Source organism: Salvelinus sp. IW2-2015, linkage group LG2, assembly GCF_002910315.2.
Source record: "Salvelinus sp. IW2-2015 linkage group LG2, ASM291031v2, whole genome shotgun sequence".
NCBI lineage: Eukaryota > Metazoa > Chordata > Actinopteri > Salmoniformes > Salmonidae > Salvelinus > Salvelinus sp. IW2-2015.
In genome coordinates, this window is record NC_036839.1 from 12,349,649 (window position 1) to 12,376,511 (window position 26,863).

At 44.3% G+C, this 26,863-nt stretch overlaps 1 long non-coding RNA gene across 1 annotated transcript in view; it reads right to left on the minus strand.

The window, feature by feature from the left end:
• LOC139028818 (uncharacterized) overlaps positions 1-26,503 on the minus strand; it is a 179,966-nt gene extending 153,463 nt beyond the window's left edge. The window contains exon 1 of the long non-coding RNA XR_011481030.1: positions 26,468-26,503. This is a non-coding gene — a long non-coding RNA (uncharacterized lncRNA). The remainder of the gene's footprint in view (positions 1-26,467) is intronic.
• Between the last annotated feature and the right edge of the window lie 360 nt (positions 26,504-26,863).

Genomic DNA, 26,863 nt, shown 5'->3' on the forward strand with positions numbered 1-26,863 from the left:
CTACTCTGTCTGGGGAGGAAAGGTAGGCCTAACTTATGAAAGTACCATGGTCAGATTCCTAATGCCATCTCAGATTTAATTATTTGCAAACAGGGATCGTTTCGTTGCAAACAAGACACACTGATTTCGCATTGGAGAAATATGAAAAGATGAACATATAGACCTATCTCTCTGTCTGTTCTTAGCCTGTAATTTTGGTCATTTGTGTGGTTCCGCTGATATGTAAAATTATGTAGAATTGCATGAAATGTTAATAAAAGGCTATTTTGTCTTGAACCTGCAAATACGATGATAGATTCTTGCAATGCTTTTGCTATAAAGGAGATCTTTTCACCTCTACTCTTGTCCATAATGGTCTGCGAACCCACAACCTTCTGGCCCGCAGCCAAAATGGTACTATGAAAATTCCTGCATTGCAATGTAGACTAATGCTTAAAGGACGAGGAACAGTTTCTAAAACTGCATATCCAAGGATCTGGATATGGATKATTCTGAAGTGAGGGTAAACGGTGGACATGTTCTCTGCTATCCACTTTGTTTTAATTATTATTTTGGGTATAGGGGAAGGTCACTTGTTTGTTTTCTCCAGAATTCATGGAGGGTTTAGGTAGAATATATTCTGCTGAAGGGAGGGCCATCCATTTTCATTTCAGAGAGGTCTGATTTTCTTAATGTAACCCTTATTATAAATGACGTTCAATCCCTAATCAGAATAAATGTAAACGTTACAGTTTTGAAAACATAGCTTGTCCAAAAAAAGTGATCTCATGGCACAAGTTACCCCGGGTATGGAGTAAGTTAAGCCGCAGGAAAGGATAAGTTAAGCCAACTACACAGACTAAATTAAGCCGCCTACACATTTCGGTGCTGAATGAAATATTACCACTACCGGTTAAAAACCATGTCTATCTTTATTTCCCCAACACAATCCCAATCACTTTTGTATTTGAATCATTTTAAGCATATTTTAACACAGGCTTAACACCTAACAAACACTTTGTACTTTTTTAAACACTTAGCACAGGCCAAGGCCCTGTTGTTATCTCATATCCCAGCGATAACGCCTTTCACACTTTTCACAATTTGTTCAACTTGTCATTGGCTCAACTTAGCCCAAGGAAAACACTTTGACTATATTAGCCCACACAGATACAAGGATGCACTTTCATGCTAGGTTTAGTACCTCATATTGAAGCATATTATCACGACTCAGGATAAGACCRAGATGCAGGCACAGGAGGTGGATAGTCCGAATCTCAGATATGTATTGTGACATAGGGGGCAGGCAAAAGGCAGGTCAAGGGGTTCGTAAACCAGGTCAGAGTCAGGCAGGCACAGGACAGCACCGAGAAGACAACAAACACGCTGGTATGACCTGAACAAGACAAGACGAACTGGCAACAGACAAACAGAAAACGCAGGTATAAATACACAGGGGAAAACGGGGAAAAATTGGAAAATTGGAAGGAACCTGGTAGGGGGTGGAGACAAGCACAAGACAGGTGAAACATATCAGGGTGTGACACATATAGAGACCCATACTGATGTATAGAGCAATCTTAAAATTATCTAATTTGGTTAAGATACAAGCATCATGAAACCTCTAACACAATATATTAATTTGACTTGGTGAATCTTTTTATTTTTTCGCTAACTTGCTTACCACTTTTTCCATGTGCTTTCTTTCTTCACAGACTCCATGAAATGATGACTTCTTCCTAATTATTTGGTCAAATTTTGAATTCTGAATATGGTGTTAGAAAAAAAATGATGTCTCAATTGATCCCTTTGGCTTAACTTACCCCACTATCACCTACAGAAGGACGCATGCAACTTTAAAATATGAAATTAATACCTTTATACTGTACTGTACTGTACTGTACTGTACAATTATGATAAGAGATATACTGTATCTTGAACCGCTGAATACAGTTGATTTATATTCTAAATCTAGTGTGATGAACTGAAGCTTGGTGTCTATAGCGGCATGAAATTGGGCACAATCTGAAAAAAAGCTCACCGACGCTTTCATTGCCACATGCTGTGTGTGTCCAATGCAGAGTGTGAACATTATTGTGATCACTCATGCATTCATTTGTGACACACAAAAAGGACTGGTCAGAGGTTATGTAGAGGTAGATTACTGATCCATGCCTTTATACCCATGCTATTCCTTTAAGATTTCACAAAACATATGTATTAAAAAGTACTTATAATTCAAATGCAAACATYTAAGATTATGACATTGCACTGTATGACACACGACTAAAGCATGCAATATATCCTTTAACGTTCTCATTTGACCTGACCATTGACTTTCTTTTGAAAGTGTCTGCTGTGGTTGAATTACTACAGTCAGGTACTATAAAGCAGTATGTATTGATCAATCCCTCCTCAGCTCAAAGCTGGTGCAGAATTAAATGGAGTGGCTCCAGCAAGCTGGCACATCAAAATTGAATTATTTAAATTGCACTTTTAAGAGAAATGTATGATGTATTCTGTAGAGTGCCAACGTGAACTTCTTGACAAATGATTAACCACCCAATTAAATAATCAATAAATCAGTTTGGGTTCTGAATGTAGGACAGGAACGGTGGAAATGGATCATTCCTGTGCCAGTCTTTCCAAAGGGGAGATTCCAATTTTAGCATCCAATTTAGTCATGTTTTCCCTCTGCTGCGATACTGAAATTCAGCAGGATTTAAAATAGGCTTTGTCTGAACCAGTGGGTCGCGATAGGCTGTTGTGTTCTACAGACAGTCTTCAGTGCAGCAAGTGTGTTTCCTCTCTGAGCAAAGTAATCACTCATGTAATTAATTTCGAGGAAACTTGTGAACAAAATAACCCAGATATATCATAGGAGCACCAAGTTGCCCCAGTGTTYTATTTGATTTAATTTATTCTAGGACCAAGGAGAAGGGATGTGGGTGCACTGCCCATGCAGAGCATAAATCAAGACTAGGCCTACGGTTTCAAGAAGTTGTTATGAGGAGGAAATGCATTTTTTAACATGGAAAATGTTGTCTTCTAGATCACAAACGGGTCATTGGATGAATAAAGCTCCCTGTTGGCCCGTAGAATATCAGTTGAGAGAAAATGGTATTTACAGACAAGCTGTCTGTTCTCCTTAGTGAAGTGGGACAATTTATATATCTACAGTATGTTATCAACCATGACATTCACATACAGCGCATTTGGAAAGTATTCATATACCTTTTTATAATTTTATTCTAAAATTGATTGAATTGTTTTTTTCCTTCATCAATCTACACACAATACCCCATAATCACAATGGAAAAACAGGTTTTAAGATGTTTTAGCAAACGTATAAAAAAAAAAGTATTCAAGTATTCAGACCCTTTACTCATTACTTTGTTGAAGRGATTACAGCCTCGAGTCTTCTTGGGTATGACGGTACAAGCTRGGGTCACCTGTATTTGGGGAGTTTCTCTCATTCTTCTCTGCAGATCCTCTCAAGCTCTGTCAGGTTGGATGGGGAGCGTTACTGCACAGCTATTTTCAGGTCTCTCTGGAGATGTTAGATCGGGTTCAAGTCCGGGCTCTGGCTGGGCCACTCAAAAACATTCAGAAACATGTCCCGAAGCCACTCCTGCGTTGTCTTGGCTGTGTGCTTGGGGTCGTTGTCCTGTTGGAAGTTGAACCTTCTCCCCAGTCTGAGGTCCTGAGTGCTCTGGAGCAGGATTTCATCAACAATCTCTCTGTACTTTTCTCTGTTCATCTTTGCCTCGATCCTYACTAGTCTCCAAGTCCCTGTCGCTGAAAAACATCCCCAAAGCAGGATGCTGCCACCACCATGCTTCACCATAGGGATGMTGCCAGGTGTCCTCCAGACATGACGCTTGGCATTCAGGCCAAAGACTTCAATCTTGGTTTCATCAGACCAGCAAACTCCAGCAAACTCCAAGTGGAGTGTCATCTGCTTTTTATTGAGGAGTGGCTTCCGTCTACCATAAAGGCCTGATTGGTGGAGTGCTGCAGAGGAACTCTGGAGCTCTGTCAGAGTGACCATCGGGTTCTTGTGTAGCAACGCTCCCCATCCAATCTGACAGAGCTTGAGAGGATTTGCAGAGAAGAATGGGAGAAACTCCCCAGATACTGTACATGTGTGCCAAGCTTGTTGCGTAATACCCAAGAAGACTTGAGGCGGTAATCGCTGCCAATACTTGCTTCAACAAAGTACTGAGTAAAGGGTCTGAATACTTATGTGAATTATATATCKGTTTTTATTGTTAATAAATTWGCAAAAATTTRAAACAAACAGTTTGCTTTGTCGTTATGGGGTTTTGTGTGTAGATTGATGYAAAAAAAACAATTTATAAATGTTAAATTAAGGCTGTAAGCTAACAAAATGTGGAAAAAGTCAAGGGGTCTGAATACTTTCCGAAGGCACTCTATATATATTATTATATWTTTTTWATTTTTTTAGTTACAGCCCTACTTTGAAGTAGGAACTAACGTCAGTCACCTCAGATCCTGTAACCGGTCACACCGGACAATGATTGTGTAAAAAAATGTATACAGACAAACATTCTGTTCTACTAGAAAAATATCAGTTGTATCACAACCATTGTGTCAAATGCCTTGTACATTAGTAATATATAACCTGAGTGTGTATGGGGCCAAATAGAGTCCTAGATTGTATCGTTATAACACCACCACATTTATTTAATCTCACAAAGCCAAGGAAAACATTCTCATTGAATTTCTTTTTGCTGGTCCCAAACTTGCTGTGCTATTTTGATGCTTCAGAAACCACAGCATAATCAGCACAGACTTAGATTCCACCAATTCACTAATCGTTGTGGCATGTCCCAAAACTGGGGATCAGTGGTTTCACTTCTGTAATGTGTAATTACTAAGTGTTTTTAGAAATCCTAGTGACATTTCATCGGTGAACATACAATTTTGGCACTTCTAAACCACATCCATTTGTCACACCTACTACAGTAGTTGAGCAGTGRATGCATCCCAAATGGCACCCTATTCCCTATATAGTGCACTACTTTTGGCCAGGGCCCATGAGGCTATGGCCAAAAGTAGCGCACRACAGGGAATAGGGTGCCATTTAAGGGAGGCAGCCAGTGAATCCCGCAAGAAGGCCCAGGAGGGAAATCAAGGATTCTGTCTTATTAATGTACACAGTGAATGTCTAGTCCTGTCAACTCAGCTTTTATCTTATCAGGGCTTATAAGAGCAGTTTTAAGGCAACAATCGTAACAGAACAGATAAGCTTGACAGAGACGCTTGTCAGAGCATCTGTCTCCTTTAAAACTTAAATAATGTAGAATATTTCCTTTGACGTATTTGCTTATTTTTAAAGAGTGAATTTACTTATTTTGTCAGAGAGAAGAAGTTATGTGGCTTGAGATGTGTCGTGAATAAGTCCAATTCAGAGCCATTCGAAGGAGACGCCAGACCTTGCCATATAAGTTGAAATACATTTTTAAAAATGTTTGTTTCATCAGGAAAACTCTATGAGCAAGGGGCCGTTGTCGATATACATTTGTTCGTAGGGAAATCAGTCGTTTAAAGACATATTGGTATCTGGTCTCCGTTCCACCATTGGCAATAGACGTTTCTGCTAACAATTTTCCAGTATCTTCTGAAGTACAGTTGAGGAAAAGTATTTGATCCCTGCTGATTTTGTTCGTTTGCCCACTGACATTGAAATGATCAGTCTGTAATTTTAATGGTAGGTTTATTTGAACAGTGAGAGACAGAATATCAACAAAAAAAATCCAGAAAAACGCATGTCAAAAAATTTATAAATTGATTTGCATTTTAATGAGGGAAATAAGTATTTGACCCCTCTGCAAAACATGACTTAGTACTTGGTGGCAAAACCCTTGTTGCAATCACAGAGGTCAGATGTTTCTTGTAGTTGGCCACAAGGTTTGCACACATCTCAGGAGGGATTTTGTCCCACTCCTCTTTGAGATCTTCTTCAAGTCATTAAGGTTTCGAGGCTGACGTTTGGCAACTCGAACCTTCAGCTCCCTCCACAGATGTTCTATGGGATTAAGGTCTGGAGACTGGCTAGGCCACTCCAGGACCTTAATGTGCTTTTTCTTGAGCCACTCCTTTGTTGCCTTGGCCGTGTGTTTTGGGTCATTGTCATGCTGGAATACCCATCCACGACCCATTTTCAATACCCTGGCTGAGGGAAGGAGGTTTTCACCCAAGATTTGACGGTACATGGCCCCGTCCATCGTCCCTTTGATGCGGTGAAGTTGTCCTGTCCCTTAGCAAGAAAAACACCCCCAAAGCATAATGTTTCCCACTCCATGTTTGACGGTGGGGATGGTTTCTTGGGGTCCATAGGCAGCATTCCTCCTCCTCCAAACACGACAAGTTGAGTTGATGCCAAAGAACTCCATTTTTGGTCTCGTCTGACCACAACACGTTTCACCCAGTTGTCCTCTGAATCATTCAGATGTTCATTGGCAAACTTCAGACGGGCATGATATGTGCTTTCTTGAGCAGGGGGACCTTGCGGGCGCTGCAGGATTTCAGTCCTTCACGGCGTAGTGTGTTACCAATTGTTTTCTTGTGACTATGGTCCCAGCTGCCTTGATATCATTGACAAGATCCTCCTGTGTGTTCTGGGCTGATTCCTCACCATTCTCATGATCATTGCAACTCCACGAGGTGAGATCTTGCATGGAGCCCTAGGCCAAGGGAGATTGACAGTTCTTTGTGTTTCTTCCATTTGCGAATAAACACACCAACTGTTGTCACCTTCTCACCAAGCTGCTTGGCAATGGTCTTGTAGCCCATTCCAGCTTGTGTAGATCTACAATCTTGTCCCTGACATCCTTGGAGAGCTCTTTGGTCTTGGCCATGGTGAGAGTTTGGAATCTGATTGATTGATTGCTTCTGTGGACAGGTGTCTTTTATACAGGTAAGAAACTGAGATTAGGAGCACTCCCTTTAAGAGTGTCCCTAATCTCAGCTCGTTACCTGTATGAAGACACCTGGGAGCCAGAAATCTTTCTGATTGAGAGGGGGTCAAATCTTATTTCCCTCATTAAAATGCAAATCAATTTTATAACATTTTTGACATGCGTTTTTTCTGGATATTTTTGTTGTTATTCTGTCTCTCACTGTTCAAATAACCTACCATTAAAATTATAGACTGATCATTTCTTTGTCAGTGGGCAAACGTACAAAATCAGCAGGGGATCAAATACTTTTTCCCTCACTGTATGATAGCCTTATTCAATAGAAAGCAATGTCTTCAGCTAATGGCCGTTAGGCAATGGCCAGTGCTGTGTCACGTTCCTGACCTATTGTTCTTTTTTCTTTTATTATTTAGTTGGTTAGGGCGTGAGTTGGGGTGGGTTGTTTTTGTGTGTTTTGTCTAGTCTATTGGGTAGTTGTCTATGTCTGTGTCTATGTTGCATGTTTTTTGCACTTAGTCATTTATAGCTTCACGTTCGTCTATTTGTTGTTTTTGTTTAGTTTTTGGGCGCAGGTAGGAGACCTGCGCCCACTTCCCAGGCTTACCGTGGAGAGCAGATAGCGGGCAGACACCGTGTTACGCAGTAGAGCGCACGGTGTCTCCTGTACGTGTGCATAGCCCGGTGCGGGTTATTCCACCTCCCCGCACTGGCAGGGTGATTGAGTATTGAGCCGGATGTCATGAAAGCCGGCCCTACATATCTGGCCACCAAACAATAGAAAAAGGAACAATAGGTCAGGAAGTGACATAATCCCCCCTTAAGGTGCGAACTCCGGGCGCACCAGCATAAAGTCTAGGGGAGGGTCTGGGTGGGCGTCTGTCCACGGTCTGGGTGGGCGTCTGTCCATGGCGCTGGTCGGGGTCCCCACCCCACCATAGTCACTACCCGCTTTCGTAGCCTCCTCCAAATGGCCACCCTCCAAATTAACCCCACTGGATTAAGGGCAGCACCGGACTAAGTGGCAGCACCGGACTAAGGGGCAGCACCGGACTAAGGGGCAGCACCGGACTAAGGGGCAGCACCAGGATAAGGGCAGCACCAGGATAAGGGGCGCACCAGGATAAGGGGCAGCTCCGGACTGAGGGACGGCAGCTCCGGACTGAGGGACAGCACCGGACTGGCTGGCGGATCCTGGCTGGCTGGCGGATCCTGGCTGGCTGGCTGGCTCTGGCGGATCCTGGCTGTAGGCTCTGGCGGATCCTGGCTGGATACGCTCTGGCGGATCCTGGCTGGATGACGGCTCTGGCAGATCCTGGCTGGATGACGGCTCTGGCGGATCCTGGCTGGATGACGGCTCTGGCTGGTCATGGCTGGATGACGGCTCTGGCTGGTCATGGCTCGCTGACGCGCTCTGGCTGGTCATGGCTCGCTGACGGCTCTGGACGCTCATGGCTGGCTGATGGCTCTGGACGCTCATGGCTGGCTGACGGCTCTGGACGCTCATGCTGGCTGACGGCTCTGGACGCTCATGGCTGGCTGACGGCTCTGGACGCTCATGGCTGGCTGACGGCTCTGGACGCTCATGGCTGGCTGACGGCTCTGGACGCTCATGGCTGCTGACGGCTCTGGACGCTCATGGCTGGCTGATGGCTCTGGACGCTCATGGCTCACTGGCGGCTCTGGCTGCTCATGGCTCACTGGCGGCTCTGGCAGATCTGTCTGGTTGGCGGCTCTGGCAGATCCTGTCTGGTGTTGCGGCTCTGGCAGATCCTGTCTGGTTGGCGGCTCTGGCAGATCCTGTCTGGTTGGCGGCTCTGGCAGATCCTGTCTGGTTGGCGGCTCTGGCAGATCCTGTCTGGTTGGCGGCTCTGGCAGATCCTGTCTGTGTGCGGCTCTGGCAGTCCTGACTGACGAATGGCTCTAGCGTCCTGACTGACGAACGGCTCTGACGGCTCGGACAGACGGGCGGCTCTAATGGCTCGGGACAGACGGATGGCTCAGACGGCACTGGGCAGACGGATGCTCAGACGGCACTGGCAGACGGAACTCAGGACGCACTGGGGGACGGATGGCTCAGATGGCACTGGGCAGACGGAAGGCTCAGATGGCACTGGGCAGACGGATGGCTCAGATGGCGCTGGGGAGACGGATGGCTCAGATGGCGCTCGGGAGACGGATGGCTCAGATGGCACTGGGCGACGGATGGCTCTGCCGGATGAGGCGCACTGTAGGCCTGGGCGTGCTGGTGCCGGAACTGGAGGTACCGGGCTAAGGACACGCACCTTCAGGCTAGTGCGGGGAACAACAACAGGGCACACTGGACTCTCAAGGCGTACTATAGGCCTGGTGCGTGGTACCGGCACTGGTGGTACCGGTGGAGGGCACACACACTCAGGGCGAGTACGGGAGAACGGACCAGTGCTTACCTCGTTGGAGACGCACAGGAGGCTTAGTACGTGGTGCCGGAACTGTGGTACTGGGTGGAGGACACGCACCATAGGGAGAGTGCGTGGGGAGGAACAGGGTCTGGAGACGCTCGGAAGCCTGGTGCGTGGTGTAGCACTGGTGGTACTGGCTGGACGGGGAGTGGCGCCGGGAGAAAATACCCGGACCGTGCAGGCGTACTGGCTCCCTTGAGCACTGAGCCTGCCCAACCTACTGGTTGTATGCTCCCGTCGCCAGACCCAGTGCGGGGAGGTGGAATAACCCGCACCGGGCTATGTAGGCGAACCGGGGACACCATGCGTAAGGCTGGTGCCATGTAAACCGGCCCGGAGGAGACGCACGGTGGCCAGAATGTAGTGCGGGAGGGTGGATAACCCGCACCGGGCTATGCACACGTACACGAGACACCGTGCGCTCTTACTTCGTAACACGGTGTCTGCCGTACTCTCGCTCTCCACGTAAGCTGGGAAGTGAGGCGCAGGTCTCCTATTTGCCCTCGGCCCACGACCTCTTAGCCCCCCCCCCAAGAAATGTTTGGGGTTTCTTCACGGCTTCCATTGACTAGTCGAGTACCCTCATAACTACCGGTTCCTCTCTCCGGTTGCCCTCTGCTCTCCTAATCGCCTCCAGCTGTTCCATGGAAGGCGATCTCTTCCAAGCTCGGATCTCCTCCCAGTGTAGCAACCCTTGCCGTCCCAAACATCCTCCCATGTCCACGAGTCCTGGTACTTGCACTGTTGTTGTTCCGCTCACGCTGCTTGTCCATGCGTTGGTGGGTAATTCTGTCACGATCGTCAAAGGGGAGAGAGAGAGACAAGGCGCAGCGTTGAAAATACACTTCTCTTTATTTAGAAGAAGAAAACTAAACAATAGAAAAAGGAAACAATTAGTAGAACGTGACATAAATAAATAAAAGAGAAGATGTATTTTTTCGCACGCTGCGCCTTGGTCCTCTCTCTCTCCCTTTGACGATCGTGACATGCTGAGATAGACTGGACATAATACGGGTGGTCTGAAGACAGTACATGTCAATACAACACACAGATATGGCTCTGTGACTCAAATAATAACCCAAAAGAAGAACTTCTCTTAAAGTAGGCTATGAAAATACTATTCTATGGTCATTTAGCACCCCCTTCTATCCAACTGGCTAACAGTAAACAAATATAGCACACATATGCATGTGGTGCATACAATTGCCTGTATAAAACAGTGTCTTCTTAACCACTGTAAAATGTTGTCTCTTTGTATGCCATTTTAGAATCTGAATAAACAAGAAACATTAATATGGAATCGCAGCAGGGTTGACACGGATTGGTAACTCTATGGAAAGACACTGACACTYGTGTAGTGCTCCTCAGAGTTTATCTCCTTACCTCCCGCCGACCAGCAAGTTAATTGTGCAGAATCTTGTCCCTAAATTAATTTACAATTTAGTCAGAACTACACCATGCATTACACCCAATAAGACAAGCACTCTGGCAAGATTGTCCCCCCTAAAAAAGATAATTCATAATTCATAGCCAGATAAGGAATACGATCTACATTTATTCCGTCATCTCTGGCCTGCCATAAACTACCTGGCAATTGTTCGTTAATGATTCCTAGTAAATTCCTTAAAATGGTAATTTGTCATCCTGTCACTTCATTTGTGACCTAAAATTCCTCACTAGAGGCATCATCAAATAAATTAATCACTACCCAGGATCCATTTCTCCCTTGTGCGTGCTATCATGCCCTAGCTCTCTTGTGTTTCTCTTCATTTACATATATTTAATGGCCCAGTAGTGGTTGGTTGTGCCATGCGACACACAAATCACATGTCAGGTGAATATTCCCACTACCATAGTCATTGGCAAGCATTCTTTCTCTCTCTCTCTCCCTCCAAAAATCATCCCAATTGTGATAAAAAAATAAGCTTTCTGAAAATGCATTGCTCAGGTCTTCAGACAATAGGGAAAACTGTCTGTAGTCATGGTGTTCATCTTTGCAGTGCTGCCTGCTACCATTTAGACAGTATAAATACCTTCAAGTTCCCACAGAGGTCATTAATAGAACATAAGTTATCAAGTCTCATATGAGTACCAAATCTAACTTCAGACATGTCAGTAACCCTGGATGAATAATGTAAAGAATATAATGTTCATGTAATGAAGCTCCTTTGTCTCTGCGCAAGTAGGCTACAGAGGCTGCATTTGAGACCAGGGGCTTTACGTATATAAAGCATCTCAGAGTAGCAGCGCTGATCTAGGATCAGTTTTGCGTTTAGATTATAATTCATATGATTATATTTCCAGGAGGGACCTGATCCTAGATGAGCACTCCTACTCTTGAGAAGCTCTTGAGAGGATACGTACAGCCCCTGCACATAATTCTCCACTTTCACTCCCTGTCCTTAGGGCTGCCTTCCTTCTCTACCGTATAATCATAATTAAAGTAGTTGCAAGGACCCTCTGGCTACTTAGAAAACCGTTTCACTCGCCTTAAACTCTCCATTGAAACGATCTCACCATCTCATCCCGCAACAGTTCCACAGACCCTGTTTATGCTTTATATTTGGGATTCATTCCCCCAAGTGTTAGGGCTAACACGAAACGTCAGTGTTAGTGTTCAAATCCACAACAAGCAGAGCAGATTCACAGATCTCACAGTTTCTCCGTTTGAGTTCTTAGCAGAAATATCCCAATTACCMTTATGAGATGAAAACATGTCATGTTTGGACTTCCTCGCTTGAGGCCCCTTACACTTACAGAACTGTGAATGTGCTGCTAGCATTAGAATGTGAATGTGCTGCTAGCATTAGAACATGTGAAGTGCTGCTAGCATTAGACAATGTGAACATGGTGCTGCTAGCATTAGAACATGTGAATGTGCTGCTAGCATTAGAACATGTGAATGTGCTGCTAGCATTAGAACATGTGAATGTGCTGCTAGCATTAGAACATGTGAAGTGGCTGCTAGCATTAGAACATGTGAATGTGCTGCTAGCATTTTGAACATGTGAACGTGCTGCTAGCATTGAAACATGTGAATGTGCTGCTAGCATTAGAACATGTGAATGTGCTGCTAGCATTAGAAAATGTGAACGTGCTGCTAGCATTAGAACATGTGAATGTGCTGCTAGCATTAGAACATGTGAATGTGGTCTAGCAATTAGAACATGTGAACGTGCTGCTAGCATTAGAACATGTGACGTTGCTGCTAGCATTAGAACATGTGACGTGCTGCTAGCATTAGAATGTGATGTGCTGCTAGCATTAGAACATGTGAATGTGCTGCTAGCATTAGAACATGCTGTGCTGCTAGCATTAGAACATGAATGTGCTGCTGATTAGAAATGTGAACGTGCTGCTAGCATTAGAACATGTGAACGTGCTGCTAGCATTAGAACATGTAATGTGCTGCTAGCATTAGAACATGTGAATGTGTGCTAGCATTAGAACATGTGAATGTGCTGCTAGCATTAGAACATGTGAATGTGCTGCTAGCATTAGAACATGTGAATGTGCTGCTAGCTTGTTAGAACATGTGAATGTGCTGCTAGCATTAGAACATGCGAACGTGCTGCTAGCATTAGAACATGTGAAGTGCTGCTAGCATTAGAACATGTGAACGTGCTGCTAGCATTAGAACATGTGAATGTGCTGCTAGCATTAGACATGTGAACGTGCTGCTAGCATTAGAACATGTGAATGTGCTGCTAGCATTAGAACATGTGAATGTGCTGCTAGCATTAGAACATGTGAATGTGCTGCTAGAATTAGAACATGCAAATATGCTTCTAGCATTAGCAAAGAATACATCAGCATTGTCGCAAAGGCCCTGGGATTCTCACCCAGCCATCCTGTTAAACTTCAAGTGAATGAACATAATAAACATTAACATGCATTAGTTGCGCGGAGTTAATGCAAGAAGCAAATGTGTCACTTAGCGCAGTTGCTAAATGCTTTATCTCTTAGACTCTTACTCATGAGGGGAAGTCTGTAGCCTAACTCTTTTAGGTGAAAGGAACGGCTTGTATGGATATGAACCGGGACGAGTTGGTACATAAATGTACATGTCATCTTTAATTGTTAAGCTTCAGTACTAACATCCTTACAGTACAGTGTACACCCCCTGTGTGTCAAGTAAGGATTCATCTAGCACAGGGATCAAGGACATTTCTGAAGTCATGGAGCACACTATATAGGGGTGACAATAAAAGCATGGCAGAAGTAGAAGACCATCCAGAAAATGTTAGAAGTGCAGATTGGCCTAACCTGGCCACTGCCTTGCAATAAAGTCTGGCATTTGTGGGGAACAGGGAGGCTGTAGAGGGTGATACCTCTTTGGGCGGTGCACAAGCTGTCCTTTCTACTTTTGCTTTGTGGTGTAAGTCAGAAAAGATCAAAAGGGGATTGTTTAAGACTTCAGAACAGGTCTGACGTTGGAATAAAACAGAGAGTAGACCACCGCCGGGCGGCTGGGCGCCTGTCAATTTTGTTTGCGTTTCTGCATTTTTGGCATGACTATTTTTAAATGTCCTATGTTAAAACAATAACACAACAACAATATTGGGAAACGATGCTGATGAGCGTTTTGCAGTGTATTTTATTGTGCTAAAAGTTGGTTACAAGGGAGATTTCATGAGGTCCTTGTCTTGTATGACATCCACTCAAAAATTACCCCAATAGCTTACTCTTTTGTCATGTTGCAAGCTAATAATGAAATGCATATTACTATCATACCAATTATTTACAATCACCTCCCGTGTATAGGTTGTTATCTTGAATCTGTACATCTTTCCTTTACCATATCTGAGATGCTTTGGTCTTCCCTCTGGTGACATGATAACACGTTGTCCCTCACATTCCTTATTTGTAGAATAACAAACTTGTGATCTTCCATTGTTCCATAGAACAATTTCATGCTTTTTGAATTTAAATATTTATAGAGCCTTTTCTCTTAGAAGCCTCGTCTCTGMTTTCTCCTTTCTTGCAATGTAATAGAGCCTTAAATTAAAAAGAGACCGTTAGACCTTGGAGGTTTCCCACATTAATCTAGATTTAATATTAATTTCAAAATACGTTTTCCTATTAATTAAAAGTAAACCATGTATTGCATGGTGCATTATCTCACTAACAGCCCCATGTGGAGATTATGAAGTGGGAAACTAATGGTGTAGCATTTAGTTTTTGCCCAAGTCATTTACATATCTGGGAGAGGATTTCGATGTATGTGCAAATAAGCAGAACTCTGTATCTACGTTGTTATTTTTTTACGATGGAAGTAAAAATTCAAATAAATCCCTTTTCCTCTCAGCTAGATAAGGTAATGAGATTCCGGGTGCCCTCTATTATGGGGAGGATGAGAAATCTGATTATTAAGGAGGCATGTGACAGTAAGAAAATATATATATATATGTTTTTACCCCAAGAAACAAAGGTAACCCCACACGTTCTGTTCATTAAATCTCCCCTACTCTAATTTATCAAGGTAAACTATCAAACAGGTTCTGCTGAGCTATCCAAAAAACAAGCAAACTTGTTAGATGTGCCTCAAAAGGACACGAGAGGATTCGGATGTAATTTCTACATACTGAATGTGGCTTAARTCACTTTTCCTCCTGAACAATGGCTCCTTGTGTACAGTAATAGAGTGGAAGGTGATATTTTTATGCAAGGTTCAGYAAAATGAAGAAAAAAMATGTTCRGTGCAAACAGCTGAGTTTGAATTGTGTCAAGGACACACAGRTGTAACAGATACAGCTCTCTGGATTCAAATACCACTGGAATTATTTTTGTTCACACATTGAAGTCATTTTCCTCATGGATGGCTGAAGTATTACGCCCCCCAAATCAATCCTGTAAATACCTGAGCAGATTGGGATTTGATTTGAAGAGATTTGAAGAGATAAAATGAGCCATCTTGGATGAGTGTATGGTCATCATGGCAGTAATTCCTTCAGGGTTCAACTACTGTCCATTTGTCAGAGTGGGCTGGTTTGTGGTAATGTGTGGGGTTACTGCAGCTTGGATCATAATATAATGCCGTGTTTTTCTATAAAACAGCCATGTGACTCCTGGAGAGTACCATCTTCAAATGTCAAATAAAGGATTATTAAATAAGCCCACAATCTTCATTACATTTCTTCTTTTTCACTTTTTTATTTATTTAGAAGACGCTCTTATCCAGAGCGACTTACATGAGCAATTAGGCATAAGTGCCTTGCTCAAAGGCAGATRGACAGATTTTCCACCTAGTCGGCTTGGGGATGSGAACCAGCGACCTTTCCGTTACTGGCCCAACGCTCTTAACCACCTCATGTAGTGCACTACTTTTGAWCAGGGCCGATAGGGCTCTGGTCAAAAATAGTGCAGTATAGAGGGAATAGGGTGCCATTTGGGATGCACKTGTAAAAAATTACAGTACAGTATGTCCACCATCAGTAAAGCGTGGTTTCTTTCACATGGAGGTGGAGCCAAATGAGACCCAACCTATTTGGGGGGCATATTCACATGTGATCTTTAGATTTTGTTGCATTTCATTTTCAAAGCTTTCGCCCTTGGAATAATTGTGAGGAAAATCTCCCTCCTCCCTGTCACCAATGGCTGGGGAGGGGATCGTTAATCAGGGCTATTTGGGTCTGTTTGGCGTGGGGGGAGGCCTAGAGAGATGTGTGAAATGTCCCACACATCAGCTAGCTGAGTCAGTGGCTTCTATGCCTAACCATCACCGACTCCTGCCTGCCCTGCGCCTCCCTTCCTCCACTCAAATGTCACATGGACTCACATCGCATAAGTGACATAAGTGGCCCTGGCACTGCTCAGCAAACAAATAGGTAGAATAGTTTGAGTTACACAAAGCACTGGTCTTTTCTTCTGTAATGGAATTCATAATGCAGTCATGAAGTCATGAAGTCCTGTCCGAAAGCCCTAGCCCCTATACCCTTATAGACACCCATGTTAAAAATGCTTTATGAATTACTTAAAGAAAAAATCTTACAATAAGGAGGAAAATGCCCTAAATCTGAGAATTTTCTCAGAAATTTTACATTTAAATGGAATTCTCATAACTAAGAAGTTGTATGCATACAACCCCAAAAGGATTGGATAGGTGTGATTTGGTAATTGTATAATTGAGCCTATGATTTCTATTAGTTCTCTAACCAGAACAGGAATGAAACACACAATTAGACAGTGAATGACTTGATGGCAGTGTCTAACTTTCTGATCYGTTCCAGTGTTTATCCATTAAACACTAATACAGCAGTCTAATTACTATGCTTTAATCCAATTGCGAGATGCTTAGACGCTCGAGTCTGCAGGTGCGGGTGAGAAATTGGAATTTKTTTTTTAACCAGTAATCACACCAGCAACCTATCTCTGCAGCCTTTGGCTCTTGACGGTGGGCATGATGCGCACAGCAGGCTCAAAAAGCTGTGGTCTCAGTTCAAATGAGCCAGCTTAGCAAGCATGGCCGCTGAGACCCCCGATGACAAAGCCTGTGTGTAATTAATATGCACGGTGAAATGCTCCCCGCACGGTCACTAAAGCGATTTCAATCATGCACATGAAAAATGTAATCGCGGATTCTGCATGGTGGACGTTGCAGTCAAATTGCGTCTGATTGCGCGGAAGGTTCCAAGTGTTTTTTAAATGTCCTTTAAGATTGAGATTAAGACTTGTTCATCTAAAATGCATATTCATTTTAAAACTGGACATTTCTCCAACGTGGGCGCTCAGTTGGGGGGACCACATGTCCGACAGAGTTCATTTTAATCCCAGTGTGCAATTATACTTTCAAATGATATCCTGAAATTAAATCATGTTTACAGTTAATTAATTTAAACACCACATTTAAAGTAATGCTTCATGCATTCCAAACTGTTTTTGTCTAATGTCGCTAATGATAAGGAAAAGTATACTTGTTTGTGCGTGCGTGTGCGTTTTAGATCATACAAATGATCAGACAAAGCCACTGCAGTGACATTTCTGTCTTCTTTTGTTTTACACCCCTAAAATAGATTGGAGTTGTTTGAATAGAATCAGTATTGCTAGTTCCTTGTGACCTGACAAACAATTAAAAAGCTCTCCAGATCATACATTATGATTAGCTAATATTAGGTATAGAAAATAAATATCAAATAAAATATTAAAATAAAATATGTTACAAAAGAAAGTATTTGGGGTAAAATACTTAAGTCATATGATCAGGTTTTCTCAAAAAAGAAATMAATGCTGAATTAATTATAAGGGTCCTGGAATATATTTGATTCTCTTGCAGTTTGCAGGTAGGCTACATAAAGAACTTGCAGTAATACTGATTATTCCCACAAAATTCCCCCTTTCCAAATATTGACTTAATTAATGATATATGCCCACTATTGTTTCACATTTTATAATGAATGTGCATTACTGCACTGTCACTTAGACCATTTTGACAAATAGGTAGGCGGATGGATGAAAAAAAACATACACCCATGGCTGCCAAGGGGTTAGATTTTGAATTAATTGAGGAAAATGAATTCAGCCGTAATAGGCACTGACAACAGACTACAGCAAATGTGATGCCAATGATTGATGGCTGATGCCCTCGTAGCTTTATGACAAATAATGCTGTTTTTGTTCCCTGTGGAGTTTATATCCCAATTTGGAGTATGTGAGAACATAAACCAAACAAGTGACAATCTCCTTAAATGCTTATCATCATGATACAGTTATATATTGGTTATATTGCCCTTTATTTTTAACCTAATAGGCTATTGTTTAGGTTAAAAATAAAGGCCGTTGTTTTCAATGTAGACCCATGTTGTTGATGATGATGGTGGAGTTTAACTGATTTTGGGGAGGTACGGCGGGCACCCCTGGAGTGGCGTCATCTCTGACCTGTGTTAGAGGGAAGGSGCCCTATCACAGCTCCCATCATGCCCCTGCAGTCAGTGCTTTTGACAGAGCGGTAATGCTGATCAGATAGCTGTGTGGAGTCATTGCTTACATGTGTCACAACTGCCGTCCATGATTATGTCGGTGTCACGCTGGGTGGCGGTGCAAGCAGAGGGAGCTGAGCAGAGGGAGTGGAGGGCTCCATGGGCCTTGCTGGGTCTCTGCTGACATTCACCCAGCATGAGGACCAGGGTGGCTCAGTCCCAACCCCAGTACAAGTCCCTGCCTCCCTGGCCTGAATAAGGCTCCTCTCCCTGGACCCTGGAGCACAATGCTGGCAGCTTGAACACAGGGACGCAGGTGCTGCCAGTCCCTATTACCTCTATTGTGACAGCACCAGTCCCAGATCATCTCTCTTCTGAATAACTTTTCATATTAAAACTCAAAGCACAACTATTCTATACATATAATAAGATGTTGAAAGTGGAACTGAATCGCTCAAATCAACCTACAACATCAGCAACAGTAAACAATTTTTCAAGCTAGCTACTCTATGTTACATATTTGATGAGGGTTGACATTGGTTATGATTATGACAGTGGATGCAGTTCATTCTTATAAAATGATAGGCATGAATCAAGATAGGATTCCCAACAGATGTAAATAACAATTATTTGCTCTACAGCAAGTTAGCCAGCTAGCTACATTTCCTAACAGTGAGGAGAAACAATTTACTGTTGGAAATCAGTCAAACTGATTTACTGGTTTCACTGGAAAGATATTTGCCTATGCATGCCTGATAGACATGGCTGTACCTAGATACATTTGCACGGTCTGGTCACTGTGCAAAAGTTGAGGGTTATGCAACTATTTTCTCTGTATATATCAGTAATGTCGCTCTTGCTGCTGGTGATTCTCTGATCCACCTCTACGCAGACGACACCATTCTGTATACTTCTGGCCCTTCTTTGGACACTGTGCCAACAAACTTCCAAACAAGCTTCAATGCCGTACAACACTCCTTCCGTGGCCTCCAACTGCTTTTAAATGCTAGTAAAACTAAGTGCATGCTCTTCAATCGATTGCTGCCCGCACCCTCCCGCCCGACTAGCATCACTACTCTGGACGGTTCAGACTTAGAATATGTGGACAACTACAAATACCTAGGGGTCTGGTTAYACTGTAAACTCTCCTTCCATACTCACATTAAGCATCTCCAATCCAAAACTAAATCTAGAATCGGCTTCCTATTTCGCAACAAAGCATCCTTCACTCATGTTGCCAAACATACCCTCGTAAAACTGATCATCCTATRGATCCTTGACTTCGGCGATGTCATTTACAAAATAGCCTCCAACACTCTACTCAGCAAACTGGATGTAGTCTATCACAGTGCCATCRGTTTTGTCACCAAAGCCCCATATACTACCCACCACTGCGACCTGTATGCTCTCGTTGGCTGGCCCTCGTTTCATATTCGTCGCCAAATCCACTGGCTCCAGGTCATCTATAAGTCTTTGCTAGGTAAAGCCCCGCRTTATCTCAGCTCACTGGTCACGATAGCAACACCCACCCGTAGCACTCGCTCCAGCAGGTATATTTCACTGGTCATCCCCAAAGCCAACACTTCCTTTGGCCGCCTTTCCTTCCAGTTCTCTGCTGCCAATGACTGGAAAGAATTGCAAAATCACTGAAGCTGGAGTCTTATATCTCCCTTTCTAACTTTAATCATCAGCTGTCAGAGCATCTTACCGATCACTATACCTGTACAGCCAATATGTAAATAGCACACCCAACTACCTCATCCCCATATTATTACTGACCCTCTTGCTCTTTTGCACCCCAGTATCTCTACTTGCACATCATCATCTGCACATCTATCACTCCAGTGTTAATGCTAAATTGTATTTTTTTTCGCCTCTATGGTCTATTTATTGCCTTACCTCGCTACTCTTCTACATTTGCACACACTGTACATGGATTTTTCTATTGTGTTATTGACTCTACGTTTGTTTATGTGTAACTCTGTGTTGAGGTTTTTGTCGCACTGCTTTGCTTAATCTTGGCCAGGTCGCAGTTGTAAATGAGAACTTGTTCTCAACTMGCCTACCTGGTTAAATAAAGGTGAAATAAAAAAGATAAAAAATTTAAAATATTTTTTATATTCGGCTAGATATTGTTCTAAATGTAATCTCTGTGCCTGTGCACATGTATGCATGTTCAATTAGCCATCCCTAATGTTGATGTTATGCTGGCACAGTTCAACTGTGTTTCAAACTGTACAATAGAAGATCATTTATTATATTATTTGTCTTAGACAATTCTGTGTGGTGCCTGGGCTTCTTCCTGGAGTGGATTCTAGATTAAGATAAACAATTATTCCTTTGCCTGCATGTGCCACGCCTTGATCTGTTTGACCTGTTCTTGTGATCTGTTCTCCACCTCCTCCAGGTGTCGCTTATTTCCCCCAGTGTATTTATCCCAGTGTTTCCTATCCCTCTGTGCCAGTTCATCTTGTATGTTTTCAAGTCAACCAGCYCGTTTTCCTGTGCTCCTGTTTTCTATTCTCTTTTTCTAGTCCTCCCGGTTCTGACCCTTGCCTCTTTGTTCTGGACTCCGTACCCGCTCTTCCTGCCTTGACACCGAGCCTGTCTGCCACTCTTTACCTCTTGGACTCAGAATCTGGTTTTGACCTTTTGCCTGTCCACGACGATTCTCTTGCCTACTCCTTTTGGATTATAAATAAACTACAAAGACTCTAACCATCTGCATCTGGSTCTCGCCTTGTGCCCTTACAGTACGAACTGGCCATGACAGACACAGCAGACTTGGACCAGCTCCGCCACGCTGTCTCCATGCAGGGAGACACTATTGGGAGACATGAGGAGCTGTTACAGGACCTTCTGGAAGGGCTCTGTTCCTTGACGGAATGCCACAACCAAGGGTTTAAGGAGATTATGGAGCAAATCAGGGAGTTAGCTCAGAGGCTGCCTGCTCTGAGAAACCCCAACCACCCAGTAATTTTTTCCCTATTAGTMGTGAGCTTGTACAGCCTACCCCGGCTCCCCGAGAACCCCGCTTACCTCCTCCGGAGCAATATTCTGGGGATCCTGGTACCTGCCGGGCTTTTCTTTCTCAGTGTTCTCTTATATTTTTGAGCTACAGCCATCTTCGTTTCCTTCAGACCGGTCTAAGATAGCGTATGTTATTACGCAAATGCCGGGAAGGGTGCTCTCCTGGCCTACGGCAGTTTAGGAGCAACAATCCACCATTAGTTGTCATCTGCAGGATTTCATGGCAGAAGTGAAGAAGGTATTCGATACTCCGGTATCCGGGAGAGAGGCGCCCTTCCTTTAAACTTATTGAATTACGTCAAAACTCCCGTAGTGTGGCAGACTACGAGGTTGATTTTCTCACATTGGCCGCCGGGAGTGCCTGGAATCTGGAGTCTCTTTTCGATACTTTTCTTCACGGATTATCTGAGGTGGTAAAAGATGAGCTAGCTGCTCGGGAACTACCGGTGGACCTCGACTCCCTCATTGCCCTCACCATTAGAATTMATGGACGCCTAAGGGAACGCAGGAGTGAGAGGAGGTCAGGTATCGAGCACACTCATTCATCCACAGTGGCTTGCTCACCTCCGAGGGATCCCGGAAGTCCCCGAGGATGATTTTTCCGAGAGGATCCGAAGCCACCCAAGCTCCCTCAAGAATCATTGTCGCCTAGGGAACGTTCACATAGGCTAAGCTCCAACAGTTGTCTGTATTGCGGTGCTGTGGGGCATTTCATTGCTACCTGTCCAGTGAYGAGACCTAGATCATTAGTAGGTACAAGTACTCCGGTGAGTCAGACTGGGAATRCCCTAATTCCAATTACCCGTACCCCTTTTGCTGTTATTCTGCTGTGGGGAGACCAGTCAAAGWKTTTTCGGGTGCTCATTGACTCTGGGGCTGATGAGAGTTTCATGGACACTATCTGAACTAGGTATTRCCACTCAACCCCTTTCCGTTCCCATGGATGCCAGAGCWCTGGYCGGCCGTTCCATTGGKAGAGTCACGCACAGCACAGTTCCCATGACTCTGCGGATATCTGGTAATCATAGTGAGTCAATACAGCTGCTTCTCATTGAGTCTCCTCACATTCTTGGCTCCAGAAGCACAATCCGAATATTGACTGGACCACTGGTTCAATCCTGGGTTTAGAGCCCGTTCTGTCACTCACACTGCCTAAAGACGGCYCAGCCTTCCCCTAAATGTCTGCCTGCTGGGTTAAGTTCGGCCTTGGATCTCTCTGCCATTCACACAGAGTATCATGACCTCCGGGAGGTTTTCAGTAAGGCTCGTGCTACCTCCCTTCCTCCACATAGTCTTTACGATTGTTGCTATTGACCTCCTCCCGGGCACCACACCACCTCAAGGCCGGATATATTCTCTGTCTGGTCCTGAGACCAAGGCCATGGAGGAGTACATTGATAACTCTGARGGCTGGAAGCATTTGCCCTTCGGCCTCTCCTGCCGGCGGGTTCTTCTTTGTGGGAAAGAAGGACAAGACCCTGCGTCCATGTATTGATTACCGGGGTCTCCATTACATCACGGTCAAGAACCGTTACCCACTACCACTCCTCTCCTCGGCTTTTGAACCTCTCCAGGGGGGCAACCATCTTTTCTAAACTGGACCTCCGGAATGCCTACCACCTTGTTCGGGTACGCAAAGGAGACGAGTGGAAGACCACTTTCAATACAGTAAGTGGACACTATGAGTACCTGATCATGCCGTTTGGACTCACTACYCTCTTGCTGTCTTCCAGGCTCTGATTTACAATGTGCTCTGGGACATGTTGAATCAGTTTGTTTTTGTATACCTCGATGACATCCTGGTTTTCTCCCGTTCTGCCCAGGAACATGTTCTCCATGTGCGACAAGTTCTTCAGCYCCTTCTGGAGAACCAGTTGTTTCTTAAAGTGGAGAAGTGCGAGTTCCACCGCTCCACAATCACTTTTCTGGGATACTTCATCTCTGAAGGGAATGTTCAGAGAGATCTGGAAAAAGTGAGTGCGGTGGTGGATTGGCCCCAACTCACATCCAGGGTGCAGCTACAGTAGTTTCTGGGGTTTGCTCATTTTRACAGCCATTTCATTCGGGGCTAGAGCAACCTGGRGGATCCGCTCTCTGTGATCACCTCTCCCAAGGTACCGTTCACATGGTCCCCAGCAGCAAACAAGGCTTTTGTGGATTTGAAGCAACGATTCACCACTTCTTGAMCAAATAGCCCTTACACAGCTTGGAGGTGTGTTGGGTCATTGTCCTGTTGAAAAACAAATGATAGACCCACTAAGCACAAACCAGATGYGATGGCGCATCGCTGCAGAATGTTGTGGTAGCCATGCTGATTGAGTGTGCCTTGAATTCTAAATAAAGCACAGATAGTGTCACCAGCAAAGCACCCCCACACCATTACACCTCCTCCATGCTCCACCGTGGGAACCAGAGATCATCCGTTCACCTACTCTGCGTCTCACAAAGACACGGCAGTTGGAACCAAACATCTKAAATTTGGACTCATCAGACCAAAGGACAGATTTCCACCGGTCTAATGTCCATTGCTCGTGTTTCTTGGCCCAAGCAAGTCTCTTCCTATTATTTTCCTAATTGGTAGTTACAGTCTTCTCTCATCGCTGCAACTCTCGTACAGACTTGGAAGAGGCGAAGGTCGAGAGCAATGCATCCTCTGAAACACAACCTAACTAAGCGGCACTGCTTCTTGACACAATGCCCACTTAACTTTTTAGGGATAGGGGGCAGCATTTTCACTTTGGATGAATAGCGTGCTCAGAGTGAACTGCCTCCTACTCTGTCCCAGATGCTAATATATGCATATTATTATTACTATTGGATAGAAAACACWCTGAAGTTTCTAAAACTGTTTGAATTATGTCTGTGAGTATAACAGAACTCATATGACAGGCAAACTTCCAAACAGGAAGTGGAAATTCTGAGGCTGGTGGATTTTCAACTCATCGCCTATTGACTTCCAGCTGGAATATGGATCTGTTTGTGCACTTCCTACGCCTCCCACTAGATGTCAACAGTCTATAATAAACTGAATAACACGTTCACATAGTATTCAGACCCTTTACTCAGCAATTTTATTGAAGCACCTTTTGGCCGCAATTACAGCATCGAGTCTTTCTTGGTATGACGCTACAAGCTTGGCACATCTGAATTTGGGGAGTTTCTCCAATCGTCTTTGCAGATCCTCTCAAGCTCTGTCAGGCTGGATGGGGAGCAATGCTGCACAGCTATTTTTACGTCTCTCCAGAGATGTGCGGACATTCACAGATTTGTCCCGAAGCCACTCCTGCATTGTCTTGGCTGTGTGCTTAGGGTCGTTGTCCTGTTGGAAGGTGAGCTTTTCGGCCCAGTCTAGGTCCTGAGCACTTTGGAGAAGGTTTTAATCTCTACTTTGCTCCGTTCATCTTTGCCTTGATCCTGACTAGTCTCCAGTCCCTGCGCTGAAAAACATCCCACAGCATGATGCTACCACGACCATGCTTTCATGTAGGATGGTGCCAGGTTTCTTCCAGATGTGGCCGTTTGGCATTCAGGCGCAAAGAGTTTCAATCTTGGTTTCATCAGACCAAGAGAATCTGTTTTCCTCAAGGTCTGAGAATCTTTAGGTGCCTTTTGGGGAACTCCAACCGGGCTGTCATGTGCCTTTTACTGTGGATTGGCTTCCGCCTGGCCGCTCTACCATAAAGGCCTGATTGGTGGAGTGCTGCAGAGATGGCTGTCCTTCTGGGAGGTTCTCCCAACTCCTCAGAGGAACTCTAAAGCTCTGTAGGAGTGACCATTGGGTTCTTGGTCACCTCCCTGACCAAGGCCCTTCTCCCCCGATTGCTCAGTTTGGCCGGGTGGCCAGCTCTAGGAAGTKTTTTTTTAAAGGGGTGGATCAGCTTWAATATTGCGGAAAGAGTGTTGCTTCCATCAATGTAATTGTCTGCATAATTTCCAATCCCTRATATATTTTGGGGTAAATATATATATCAAATCAAATCAAATTTTATTTSTCACATACCCATGGTTAGCAGATGTTAATGCGAGTGTAGCGAAATGCTTGTGCTTCTAGTTCCGACAATGCAGTAKTAACCAAGGAGTAATCTAACCTAACAAWTCCACAACAGCTACCTTATACACACAAGTTTAAAGGGATGAAGAATATGTACATAAAGATATATGAGTGAGTGATGGTACAGAACGGCATAGGCAAGATGCAGTAGATGGTATCAAGTACAGTATATACATATGAGATGAGTAATGTAGGGTATGTAAACATTATATTAAGTGGCATTGTTTAAAGTGGCTAGTGATATCAAATCAAATCAAATCAAATGTATTTATATAGCCCTTCTTACATCAGCTGATATCTCAAAGTGCTGTACAGAAACCCAGCCTAAAACCACAAACAGCAAGCAATGCAGGTGCAGAAGCACGGTGGCTAGGAAAAACTCCCTAGAAAGGCCAAAACCCAGGAAGAAACCTAGAGAGGAACCAGGCTATGAYGGGTGGCCAGTCCTCTTCTGGCTGTGCCGGGTGGAGATTATAACAGAACATGGCCAAAATGTTCAAATGTTCATAAATGACCAGCATGGTCAAATAATAATAATCACAGTAGTTGTCGAGGTTGCAGCAAGTCAGCACCTCAGGAGTAAATGTCAGTTGGCTTTTCATAGCCGATCATTAAGAGTATCTCTACCGCTCCTGCTGTCTCTAGAGAGTTGAAATCAGCTAAAACGGAACCTTGAGGAACACCGAAATGTACAGTTGATACATGTATTACATAAAGATGGCAAGATGCAGTAGGTGTATAGAGTAGAGTATATTTTACATTTTTTACATTTACGTCATTTAGCAGACGCTCTTATCAGAGCGACTTCAGTAGAGTGCATACATTTATTACATACTGAGACAAGGATATCCTACCGGCCAAGAGCAGACGCTCTTATCCAGAGCGACTTACAGTAGAGTGATACATTTTATTACATTTTTACATACTGAGACAAGGATATCCCTACCGGCCAAACCCTCCCTACCGGCCAAACCCTCCTAGCCCGGACGACGCTATGCCAATTGTGCGTCGCCCACCGGATCTCCGGTTGCGGCCGGCTGCGACAGAGCCTGGGCGCGAACCCGCCCAGCCTGGGCGTGAACCCAGAGACTCTGGTGGCGCAGCTAGCACTGCGATGCAGTGCCCTAGACCACTGCGCCACCCGGGAGATCAGATATATACATATGAGATGCGTAATGTAGGGTATGTAAACATTATATTAAGTGGCATTGTTTAAAGTGGCTAGTGATACATTTATTACATGTATGGCAGCAGCCACTCAATGTTAGTGGTGGCTGTTTAACAGTCTGATGGCCTTGAGATAGAAGCTGTTTTTCAGTCTCTCGGTCCCTGCTTTGATGCACCTGTACTGACTCGTGCCTTCTGGATGATAGCGGGGTGAACAGGCAGTGGTTCGGGTGGTTGTTGTCCTTGATGATCTTTATGGCCTTCCTGTGACATCGGGTGGTGTAGGTGTCCTGGAGGGCAGGTAGTTTGCCCCGGTGATGCATTGTGCAGACCTCACTA